The following is a 13,853-nucleotide window of genomic DNA, read 5'->3' as shown; positions in this document are numbered from 1 at the left end:
GGAATCTAAGGGAGATGCTAATGAAGATGTTGTCTTTGTTTCCATTAAAGAGGAGACATCATATTAGAAGGCATTAGTTTATTGTATGGATAGTTCTGATGATTGGATTATAGACAATGGTTGTTCACACCACATGACCGGTAACCGGAGTAAGTTTACTTTGAAGGAATTTGATGGAGGTGTTGTGAGATTTGGAAATGACTCACCCTGCATGGTAAAAGGAAAGGGAACCATTTCTCTTATTGGAAAGAGCAGTGCAAATGATGTCTACTGGGTTGAAGGATTGAAGCACAATCTTTTGAGTGTAGCTCAACTCAATGACAAAGGTTATGCACTAGAATTCAAGAATGCAATGTGAAAAATATATGGGACAAAAGGTGAACTGATTGCAACTGAAAAGTAGACAAAAGGTAACTTTTTTCACCTAAATCCTAAAGTCAACAGTTGTTTAACTGATAAAGTAGATGATAGTTGGTTTTGACATAAAAGATTTCGTCATGTAAATTTTGATAACATTATCAAAGTCAGTAAGTCCAAGTCAGAAAGAGGTTTGCCTTAGTTGGACAAACCAGTGAATGCTCTGTGTAAGGAATGTCAGTTAGGAAAGATGACATCCTCAACTTTTAAGAAAAAATCTTTCTCAACATAACATTTGCTAGATTTGGTTCACATAGACCTATGTGGACCTATAAGGACTAGGAGTATTCAAGGTGATTGGTATTTTATGATTTTCACTAATGATTGCTCAAGACTGATGTGGGTCACATTCTTGAAGGACAAAACAAAAGCCTTTAACAATTTCAAGGCATTCAGTGCCTTAGCTGAAAAGGAAAGTGGAAAGAAGATAAAGTTCTTAAGAACTGATCAAGGTGGTGAATTCACTTAAGAGGAATTCACTAGTTACTGTGAAGACAATGGAATTAAAAAGAAACTTTCTGCACCGAGGACACCATAGAAGAATGGTATAGCAGAGATGAACAAGTGGTCAGTTGTTGAAGCTGCTATAAATATACTAATACAAGGAGGTGTTGCTAAAACTTTCTAGAGAGAAGTTGTCAACACAATTGTCTACACAATGAACTGGATATTGGTAAAAAGAGGTAAGGATAAAAATCCTTATGAATATTGGTATGGTAGGTCGCCTAATGTCAGTTACTTTAAGATTTTTGATAGTAAATGTTTTATCAAGAGAGGTGACTATGTTGGTAGGTTTGATGCTAACAGTGATGAAGGCATATTTCTTAGTTACTCCAGCAAGAGAAAATCCTATAAATGTTACAAAAACTAGACAAAGAAAATCATTGAAAGTGTTGATGTCTGAGTAGATGAGTGTCCTGAAGAGACAGGAGAAACTAGTGAGGAGAAGAAGGAAGATGAACCTTACATTCTGATTTTGGATCTAGAACTGGTGAAGCCAGAAGTTATTGAAATGAATGTTAGTGCACCAGTTCAATCAGAATAGGTAGATTTTGCAAAAGATGAAGATAGTGAGGATGAAGAACATGAAGATAATGGTAATATTATTCCAATGTATGTTATACTCAATCATAATCCCAATCATATTATTGGAGATAAATATGTTGGAGTGTTAACCAGAAGAAGAATTAGAGAGAATTCTTGTATGATCTCCACTATTGATCCTAGAACAGCAAAGGAAGCCTTTGGTGATGATCACTGGATCAAATAAATGGAAGATGGGATTGACTATATTGAGAAGAACAATACTTGGACCCTAGTACCCAGACCGGTGAACAAAAATGTAATAGGTACTAAATGGGTATTCAAAAATAAACTAAATGAAGATGGAGTAGTAGTTAGAAACAAAGCTAGATTGCTATGCAAAGGTTATGCATAGGAAGAAGGAGAAGACTATGGTGAGACATTTGCACCAGTTTCTAGATTGGAAGGTGTTAGGACATTACTTGCATTTGCAGCATATAGGGGATTCAAAGTATATCAGATGGATGTGAAGTTAGCATTTCTAAATGGAATATTGGAGGAGGAAGTTTACATTGAATAGCCAGATTGTTATGCTTTGATTGATGCAAATGATATGGTGTGTAAACCACACAAGAAACTATACGATTTGAAGCAAGCACCAAGAGCATGGTATGAAAGACTTAATTCACACTTGGTGAAGATAGGTTTTCAGAGAACCAGTGAAGACAACAATATATATCTCAAGACTAAAGGAGATAAGATACTGGTTAATGAAGTGTTTGTGGATGATATCATTTCTAGAGGCAATGTTGACATGAGTGATGACTTTGCAAATGAGATGAAAAGTGAATTTGAGATGTCTCTAGTTCGAGAGATAAAATTCTTCATAGGTTTGCAAGTTCAATAGATAAAGAATGTTATTTTTATCACACGGTCCAAATATGTGAAAGAAGTATTAAAGACATTTGGAATGGGATATTGTAAACCAATTTAAACACCAATAGTTACAGGTTGTAAACTATCTAAGAAGGATGATTTTGTATCCGTTGATGAAAAGGAGTACAGGTCTATAATAGGGAAACTGAATTATGTTGTTCACATCAGACTGGATATTTCTCATCCTGTTGGATTAGTTGCCAGATTTCAGAAGAACCCATAGGAAACACACATGGTAGCTACTAAAAGGATATTCAAATATTTGAAAGGTACTATTGATTATGGATTATGGTAACCATGTGCAGGTAACATTGATTTGAAAGTTTATATAGATGTAGACTAGGCAGGAAATGTTGATGACAAGAAGAGTACAATTAGAGGTGTATTCTTTCTTGGCGGAAGGCTTGTATCTTGGAGCAACAAGAAGCAAAGTTGTATATCATAGTCAACTGCTGAAGTTGAATATATTGCAGTGTATATGAATTGTACCTAAGCAATCTGGATGACACACATTCTAGAATGTTTTAAGTTGAAGATCACAGAACCGGTAAGGATTTTATGTGATAACACCAGTGCAATAAATATTTCAAAGAACCCAGTGTTGCATACTAGAACCAAGCATATTTAGTTGAAATATCATTTCTTAAGAGAGAAAGTACAAAGTAAAGTTGTGTCACTGGAGCATGTATCTACCAAGGAACAACTATAGTATATCTCTACTAAACCTCTACTTAAGACTACTTTTGAGTATCTTAGAAGTCATCTAGGGGTTGTGTCCCTACATGAGGTCAATTGAACAGATGTGGAAGACATTAGTCCCAGAGCTTATTAAATAATCTTGCACCAGGATTGGTGTAGAGTGGAGATACTCCACAGGGGGAGCAACTTGGTGTAGAATAGTGAAGTATGACATTACATGTTTTACTTTCACTTTGGCATTATTGTCAAAGGGGGAGAAGAACTATATGACTATGGGGAGAAGAAATGTATGATTAATAGAGAGAAGAACTGTAACTAGTTACTAGTTGAAGACATGGAGACTCAGTTGAAGGAGAGAACATGGAAAAATGTAAACCAGGATTCCTATACCTGTGTATATGCATTACTCTCAATCATCACAATCAAAGGGTATTGATATTTGTATTGCCATAAATGCCAAAGGGGGAGATTGTTGGAATTTTTATGAAGATTGCACTGATGAACTATTGTGTTGTAATTGATGTCAATTACAACTGGTAATGGAGTTGTATTGCAACTGGTAGTTGAGCTAGTAAAGGAAAATGGTATTACTTAAGTAGTGAGATAAACCGGTAACCCTACTAGTTGATATGCCAAACCCTAACCGATGGAGCTTGGTGAATCGATTGTGTTGATCTATGATCAAATGGTGATCAGAGATGATTATGCCATGTATGCATGATGCACGTGATGAGTTTCAAGTGGTTTTTGACATGCAGAGATAACGGTTTTATCTTGGGAATGAGTGAGTACATTGCATGAAGTGGAAACTGTGTGATGAGTTACAAGATTCGATGAGCGGTGATCAAGGAGTGGTCGAGGTTGTCTTGTACATTGTGTCGATGATTTCTATGTGATCTAACGGTCATGTTTGAATCAATTTGTTTGTAATCTCTATGATATCTTAGGTTTGTGATGTGTTACTAACCTATTGTTTTACTTATAAGGTCGATGAGTTGTTTTGTTGTAGTGTTGGCAATTTTTGTTAAGTGTCAATGTGTTTGATTGCCAAACCAAAAAGAGTATCTATAGTATGTGTGAAGGCAGATAGGAGCATGAAAAGGATATGATCAAGAAGAGTAGTGTTATTTACCAGATCAGTAAAACCCTATTGTTCTCTAACAATTACAATAGTTAAATCCCTTAACCAGGTAAGCTTTAGTAGGTTTAGTGTTTTCTAAATTGTCTAACTAGGTGATCCATTAGCTTGGATTTCAAATCCTCTATTGAGGTTACTCCTAACAGGGTATTGCCTTTAACAGGGTACTGTAGTCAATCCCTTAACCGGGTGGTCCTCAACTGGATCTGTTCCTAACAGGACATTTTTGTAAAGCTTCTAACAAGGCTTGGCTCCTAACATGGAGAATTTTAGAAGAGTTCAGAATACTTGTGGGTATTCATCCCCACCGTGGTTTTTCCTATTTGGGTGTCGACAGAAAAAAATCATTATATCAAGTGGTGAATGGTGTTTGTGGTTATGTTTTGATATGGTTGATTTTTTTAACTTGTAAATCCACTTAGATATGTTAAGATGACTGGAAGTGATCTGAAAAGTACATTTACTAATGTTAGTAATTTTTTTTAATTTTTTGGTTAAATGGTTTGAGAGTTTCATATTTGTTACAATGTTATTTTGTCATGCTAGTCAACTGGTATACTTGACAGTGCAGTTGCAATTTGTAGTTCAGTGTTTGAACTAGTTAGTTCAGTGATTGATTTATGAGTTGGTTTTGAGTTTGGTGAGAGTTTAGTTTGTTTTCTATCTACTAATTCACCCCTCCCCCCCTCTCAGTAGTTGTCTGGATCCTTATTGATTCATCATATCATCAGCATTCATATGGTTGTTGTTGATTGGATCATTTAACTTGATGAAACTTTTTTTTGCTTTGAACTTCACAAATAATTGTTGAACACTCCCCCCCTTATAACTTGGAGCCATAGGAGTAGATTGCTCTATTTGACTCAGAGCTAGTTTATAATTATAGAGTATTGCACATAACTGTGGAAAGGAAGTAAACTAAGACAAAAGAAGTTTTTCCATGATATCTTTTTGCAAATTAGAAATAAAAATTCTTTGAATATCATTATCAGGCACATGAAAAGAAATTTGAGCACACAAATGCTTATATCTACCAATGAAATTAGTCACTTTTTCTTTAACACCTTGTTTACAATGCATTAAATCAGTCAACGTGATTTTAGGACCAATGTTGTTTTGAAATTGTTGGATGAAAGCATTTTCCAATTGTTGAAAGAAAGTGATAGAATAAGAAGGCAAAGATCAATACCATTGTAAGGCCTTATCTCTTAGGGTTCTTGTAAACAATTTTTCAAAGAATCATTGATCATAAGCAAAATTAGTAAAATAAGGTTTGAAATGTTTTGACATGCATAAGAGGATCACCTTTTCCATTATAGAGTTCTAATTGAGGGATCTCCACATGTTTAGGTGGCACATCTTTAACAATATCAAGAGAAAGTGGGATCACAACATCAAAGATGGGAACACTAAACTTGGATTGACTCATAGAAGCAATATGTTGTTGTAAGGAAGACACAATTTGAGCAAGATTGTTAATTGTCATTTCAGTAGAATAATTGATGTTAGACATAGGTGACTGAGAAGGTGGTGTGATGTTGTGGAAAGAAGCCATGGGCTGAGAATAAGGTGGTGGGAAATTATGATAAGTAGGCATGGGTGATGATTGGGTAGGAAATGGGATACTTAAAGGAGGAATATAGTTGTTGAAGGAATTGCCTCCTTGTGTCACACTGATTGGTTGAGGAATAATAGGAATACTCATGAAAGACATAGGTATTGATGGAGGATTAAATGAAGAAGAGGGACTGCCCCCATGGCCTATGGTTGTAGGAATGACATTTTGAGTTTAATTAGACATGATGTTAGATGTGAAAGTAGGAATACTAGTCATAGGATTAGTCAAAGGAATAGAAAAATTGACTTGTGTTGAAGGTTGTGAATAACCTAGGGTTTCAACACAACTTTTAATAGGCATGACATTAGAATCAACAATATGTGCAATGCCACATAATATATCAATTCCATTCTTATCACTTTGAATCATGTGCTTAAGACCTTCAATTAATGTAAGAGCTTCACTATAAGGGTATTCTTGGGAGATCCATTGTTTAAAATTGTCAAAGTGATTGTCCAATGTAGAAAGTTGATCTAAAGAAACCCTACTTAAAGTTTCTTCTTCATCATGAGATTCATCAATAGGCACATGATTAGGATGGGAAGAATTAGCATGATCCTCATTAAATAAATCACCCAAATTAGGCTCCATTTCTTTTGGAATATAACCTTGGGAATCCTTAATTCTAATGCTTCGTCTAACGGGGGTAGGATAGGTAGGAGTAATAGTGGTAAAACTCATGCACTAGAGGGAAAATTTGAATTTTGAATTGTGAAACAAAGCTTACAAAATTGAGTAATGCAAAATTCAAGAAAATAATGTTTACACAATTTGACCTCTATTGGGGGAAGAGGATGACAAAATTTCCAAAAAGGAAAGAAAATTGGAATTTTAAAATTAGGACCAAGACCACTTAATTTTAAAATTAGAATTTTTAAAATCAAGGCAAACTATAATTAACCTCTTAATTTTAAAAAATTCCTTGAAAGTTGAAATGTTGAATTTTGAAGGTATTTATGATTCAAGAGGGATAAAAAATTGATAAAATTAGTCAATCTTCCAGATTTAGGCTATTAAATACAGTCATAACAGTCTCTCGAAATTTCAGGAAAAGGCCAATGACCGTGGTGAGAACGCACATGGTCCGACCAACTTTTTACGAAAATTTTAGGAATGGATATTATGATGATTTTAAAGCTAACCGCCCAAAATTGGCCAATTTTACAATCTCTAGATAAGTGAAATGAAGGCACAAAGGTGAAAATAGGACCTTATTAAGGTTTTGAAGAAAAAGAAGAATTGAATTGTAATTTTGAAAAGGGTCAAACCTAATGGATAGGGACACTTTGAAAAATGTCTAAAAATCTGAATGCAGATGAAACTAATTTAAAATTCACACAAAATCCAATTAATTTTAAAAATTAGGGTTTGATGACCTAACCACTTAATTTTGAAATCTGAATTTTGGGAAAAAGGAGGGAAATTTAAAATTTGAATTGTAGGATTGAAGACAAATCTGAGAACAATCAGAAATCTGAAAATTAAATGGAAATCCAATTTTTTTGCACAAGTTCAAGATGATTTTTAAAAATTAGGGTTTTAACAAGTAACCTCTTAATTTTGTAAAATTTTAATTGCGAATTTAACAAGACAATGATGAAATTGAATTTGACAGATGAAGCAATTTTCAGATCTAAGATAACCACAAGCAATTTTTACAAATCACAAATTCAATTTTAAATTGATAAAACTAGGGTTTTGAATGATTTAAGCACTAAGTTTGCAAAAAGTCAAAACTTGTAAATAAAAAATATGCAATTTTGTCCAAAGGAAAGCATGCAAGACATCGGGTTCACCAAAATGTAATGGTGGGAAAATGATGAGTGATAGATCAAGAGGAAAACTACCCTTTCCCTCAAAGAGAGATGAGAGTTTCACTATTGATTATCCTTCAAGCACTTTTCACCATTACATTAGGAAGAAGGGGATGAGATAATTCAGTAGATTCAATCTCCACACAAAGATGATAGATTGAATTCTAAATGAATTGAGAATGTTAGGATGATCCCCCTTTTCCTTATTTGAAATGGAAAGGAATTTGATTGACTTATGTAGTGCAAAAGTGACAAAGAATCGATTATAACTTGAAATCAGATATGGGATGAAGTTGTGCACTTGAATCTGGCAGTAAAATGTTGAGACAAAGTCACCCTATGAATTTGACGAAAAGTTGTTTGGACTGTGGCGGGAATGTATACGGTCCTCTGAAAAATTCGTGAAATGAAAAGGGTTTTTCTACCTCTGCAAATGGAGCCTGAATCCAAAAGTAGAGCTGCATGTTGAAAACATACACATAGAAAAGAGAGAAAAATGGGTTGGGATTAGGGGTTCGCCTTTAGGTCAAACCCCATTTTTTGAATTATACAAGTAACGAAGGAAAGTACTTGCAAGTAGATGTAAAATATTGTAGATCACCTCAAGGGAGGTTGTAGTAGAAATGTTGATAGAAGTGTTTGTGTCGAATTGTATGTAGAAATCAATCTCCTCCTCAATGGTTGAATCCTTGACTTAAATACAACACCTAGCCTTGAAGGGAGACTTGAGAATGCTAAATGCTGGAAAAGAATGCTTGAATGCTCGATCACTTGTGCAACTTGAATCTCTCCAACTTTGACCTCTCCAACTTATCAAATTTCCATCTTATGCAAATGAGAGGATGAATACCCCTTAAATACATGTTGGAAGGATTTGAATTTCGTCATGGGCTGACATCAGGAGAGTTTTCCCACTCACTCCACAACCCACAATGCATGCTCTAGGAAGGTCCTACCCCAAAATAGGGCAGGGACAGGGGCACCACGCCCCTGTCCTAGGAGGACAAGGGAGCCATGCCTCTATCCAAGGGGGGATAGTGGAACCACGCCCTTGTCCAAGGGGGCACAATGGCACCACACCCCTATCCTACCCCTTTCTCTAGGGCAGAATGTGGATGGGGTGATGTAGAGGACAAGGAAGAAGCTGTTTTCATAAGTCTAGCTCTCTCCAGTCTCCGATTAGGCTAGAGGATTTGAGTATGCATGCATGAGGACCCTAATGCAGTCAAAAATTGCTAGGGTCACAATTTTAAAACACTATGGACCTTACAACAAAAATTACCGACATGCTTATCTAGCCAATCGAAAGCTTTGGAAATTTTTTTGGATCGATTCCTTCTCAAATGAAAATGTACTATAAATGTTAACCTTATGTAAATACAAGGTCAAGAAACCATTTTAATAACATTATCCCACTTTTCAAACACCTTGCAAGAGAAAAGGGAGTATCTACAACACAATTTAACGATGTGGCCCATATAATTCAAACACCATGAAATTATTTGTGCTCACTAGTTTTGTCAATGCATCTACAACATTCATTGAAGTGTCAACCTTCTCCAATTTTACCTTCCCATACCCTACCATATCTCTAAGAGAATAAAATTGAACATCAATATGTTTTGTTCTAGCATGGAAAATTTGATTATTTGCTAAGAAAATGACACTCTCACTGTCAGAATATAGGTAGTAATCAATCTTGCAACAAATCTAATATTTTAACACAATCGTATAAAAAAAATGGCTTCCTTACAAGCATGAGTAGCTCCATATAATCTAACTCTATCATGGAAAAATCAACTACATCTTGGCACTTACTCATCCAAGTGACAACACCACCACACATAGTAAAGACATAACCACTTGTTTACCCAATATAAAACCACATATCCATAGATATTCACAAAATGTTGAGGTCTACTAGGATAACGATGATAACACAAGGTGTTGACTAGGGAATTGAGAATCAATGAACATGGAGTTTATAAGCTAACCACAAAAACTAAAAAATACACAAAATCACCTAATCTAACTAAAAAGGCTATAAAAAAGAAGCACAATTGAAATAATCAACATTAAACTCCTTTGATGGTTCTCCACTGCTTCTTCTTTCTTCTCTAAATTGGATATATCACTCTCAAATTGCAAAGTGCACAAATACGAATGAAAGCAAGGATAATGATAGTGAGAATACTAAAAAAATGATTCAAGAGAATAAAAAGGGAATATCAGAAAATTAGTTGTTTCTAATGAAAGATGAGGCCTCATTTTATAGAAATTTGGATTTCAATGAAAGATCAAGATCGAATTGATTTTTAGGAAGTTGAACAAACACAATCAAATTAAACTCAAAGTTGCCATTTAGAAGATGAGAAAAATAGAAAAAGCCAAAGAGATCAAGCCTATCAAGAACAAAGGATAGTATGAAGATTTAATAAAAAAATATTAATTATCTCCACATGAGGATCGAATTAGCTCGTAGAAGAAAATATTTATAACAAATTAATAAATTTGATTTATTAATTTGCTCATCATATTTATTGATTAAACAATTAAATAAAATAGATTCATTTAATTATGGAAGTGATAAATGAAGGGATAAATAAATAAATAAAATTTATTTATATTAGAAGAAAATTATTTATAACAAATTCCTCAAATTTATTGATTAAACAATTAAATAAAGTAGATTTATTTAATTGATAGAGAAAATGGATAAATATATAAATATTATTTATTTATCTTGAAGAAGTGTTTTGATTAATTAGAAAAACGGACCCAAAACCTTTTACATAAAGATCAAAAGATAGATCAACAAAGATAAACTAGACCAGCATAAAGACAACACAAAAGACTGGCAAGATAGCCAGCAACCTGAACGGACATAAAAAAACTAGGAACAACAAAGCAAAAAAAACCGGAAAGAAAGACCTAGACAAATAGCAACACCTACAGAGACTGAAGAAGTTTAGCAGCCTTGATGACCAACAGGTCATAATTCATCGAAGCAACTATGAGCTCTTTGATTTCCTTGTTTGGCTTTTTCTTCCTCTTCTTTCCTCTGGTCCTCGTTCTTGGTCCTTGCACACCTTCCACGCCCTCCATGTCAAGTTCCTGCTCCAGGGATCCCTTCTAATTCTCCAGCTTAGTGATCAGGATTTTGATGTTGTCAACCAAGGCCTTCAGAATGTTATAACTTTGTTCAGCAATGCTTCTGAGATAGGTATCAATTTTGTTGAGTGTGTTTTCAACATCCACCATTCCCTAGTCCCTAACAGTGTCATTGTTTTTTATTTCCTCCAAGGCCTTCTCCACTTGCTCAAACCTTGGATTGAAGGCGTCCATAATCTCTTCAGCTTTGGCAATAGTCTTTCCCAAATCATCAACATGTTTAGCCAAGGATTTACCTTCACCGATGCTAATAGTCTCCAGAATTTGAATCCTATGACTCAGGCTCTTATTTTCCTTCACAACTTTCTTGTGACTGTTTATGAGCCAGTCGAGGGTGTCCACAAACCCCTTCAAACCCTCAACAGAAGGGTTAGAAGGGGGTATTTTTTCACCAACCTTGGCCTGATCAGTTTTGGGGTCTTCACCACCGGTATTTTGTTCGGCATAACCACCAAGACTTTGGTTGAAACCATCCCCCGTAATCTCCTCCTCAACTTTTTGGTCGACATCTGAATCCTTTCTCTACTCTTTGTCCTCCATCTCTGGCTCATAATTGTTGGTATTATGGATGTGTTGTATTGGTTTTGTCATTGATGTCAACACTTATCCTTGTGGAGATCTTTGATTATGTTCACTGGCATGTTCAATGACATGCACAGCCACCAATATCTAGTTCACCGGTAGGTTATATTATTAACTGACACTGAGGATGATTTGTTATCATCTGGAGATTACTTGGTTATGTTGAAGACATTGTTTGGACACTTGGTTTTGGTGATTTGATATTGGTACAATCAAGTTTGCATATTTGTTGTTACCAGCAAATAGGTCTAGGTTATGGACCAACAAGCATTATCTATTCCAGATCAGTACGATACGTTATGGAGATGATTTTTTATTGTTGTAAATTCATTGAGCCGACATCATGCATCACATATTGATTCATTTGTAATTGATTTTATTGTGATATCTTAGTGAGCCGACCTACACATTTGGTCCTAGGTTTTGGTATATATGTAAGATCTCATTTGTGAGATTATATGTAGGTAGAGGAGTGTGAAAAAGGATTGTAATAAGGTATATGCAAATATAAGAAGATCTATACATGCAAACATCATTTGAAGATTCAAGGAAGGTATGAGGAAGACAATCAGAGCTTAACCGGTACTAAATCTAGCATATGAAGTTGCTATTTTGAGTAGTGCATTATCATTGGATTTAACCATCCAATTGTAGTCAGTGTGACTCCCATTTTGTGTTTGAGCAGTGAGCTCGAGGTAGTTGGTCTTTTTGCATGTGCAGACCCCATTTGTACACACATACTATCTACAGTAGTATCATCTGATTGTGGGTAAGGTTTCCCACCGTGGTTTTTTCCCTTACAGGTTTTCCACGTACAAATAACTATGTAATGTGTTGTGTATGTTATTTGTCTTTCTATTTCATGCATTAAACTTTACCAGTACTGTTATTAACTGCTAAACTGTCTACTGGCATTAAAGTTTGGTTAAGTTATACTTGGGTTGAAATTAATAGACAACTGATTCACCCCCCCTCTCAGTTGCCTCTGGGACATAACAATTGGTATAAGAGCCTAGTCCTCTTTTTGCAGATGTTTAACAACTTGAGGAGATCCTAGGTCTACTAACTATTTTAGGAAGGATAGTCCGAAGCTTTATGGAACCAACTATGGTATATGGAAGATCAAAATGGAGACACATTTGAATTGCATTGGAAATGACATATGAGATGTTACAAAGAATGGCTATGTTGCTCCTACTCAAGGTCAACCTAATCCACCAACCTTGGATAAAGATGAAGAAAATGATTGCAAAGCAAGAGAAGCACTTTTGAGCGTATTGCCATATGAGAAAATCATGGGATTATTAGATAGATCTACTGCTAAAGCTATTTGGGATAAATTGGAGACATTGAATGAAGTTGATACCACTGTCAAAATTGCAAAACTGGAATGCTTCCGGATTAGGTATGCAAATTTGAAAATGGAAGAAGATGAAAGGATTTCTGCTTTTATGGAAAGAGTTAATGAAATTGTTTTGGGTATACAATGTTGTGGAGGATCCTTAAGTGAAGATGAAATTGTTTCTAAAGTTTTAAGAGCTTTTCCACTAGCATACAAAATGAAAGTAAGTGCTATTAATGAATTGAGAACAATGCCTAATGCATTAGTATCCCGAGATACTTTGGTTGGAAAACTTTTAGCTTTTGAACTTGAGAAATTTGGTCCTATTGATACAATCAAGACATGTTTGGCTTTCAAAGCTTCATCATCTGCATCATCATCATCATCATCTGAAAAATATGATTGGAAAGCACTCTATGCTAGAGAACTTGAAGAAATCAGAAGAGAGAATGAAGAACTTGAAGAGCTTGAAGCACTATTTGCAAGGAAAATGCCTAAAGGTCTATTTGGAAGTAAGTATGAAGGTAAAGCACCATTTAAATGTTTTAACTACAATAAAATTGGTCATATGGCATCTAGGTGTCCTGATAGACATGCAAGATTGAAAGAAGAAGCTAAAAGAACATACAAGCCTAACCCTGAATATCAAAGGTACAGACTTAAGAAGAATAGAGACAAATCATTTTAGTATGTTGATGAAGAAGTTACTGATGATTCTGATGAGGAACTGATAGATAATGCATGGGTTTTTGTTGCAATAACAGAAGATCAACCGACACCTACTATTCAACCGCTAAAGCAGGCCCTGATAGCTAAAATTGAAGAAAAGGATGAATGGATCATTGATTCTAGATGTTCACATCATATTCTTAAGTCCCGGAGGCAACTGAGAGGGGGGGTGAATTAGTTGTCAAATAAATTCAAACCAAAACTACTTAACCAACTTAATGCATAATACCGATAAACCAGTTTAATAAGCCGGTAGATAGTTTTAACAGTTAATTGCTATACCGGTAAGGATTAGTGCATGAAACATAAAGACAAGGTCATCCACAACACATAACACCAATATTTGTACGTGGAAACCCTGTAAGGGGAAAAACCACAGTGGGA

This window comes from Cryptomeria japonica, chromosome 2, assembly GCF_030272615.1.
Source record: "Cryptomeria japonica chromosome 2, Sugi_1.0, whole genome shotgun sequence".
NCBI classification, from domain to species: Eukaryota; Viridiplantae; Streptophyta; class Pinopsida; order Cupressales; family Cupressaceae; genus Cryptomeria; species Cryptomeria japonica.
Note: the sequence above shows the minus strand (reverse complement) of the source record.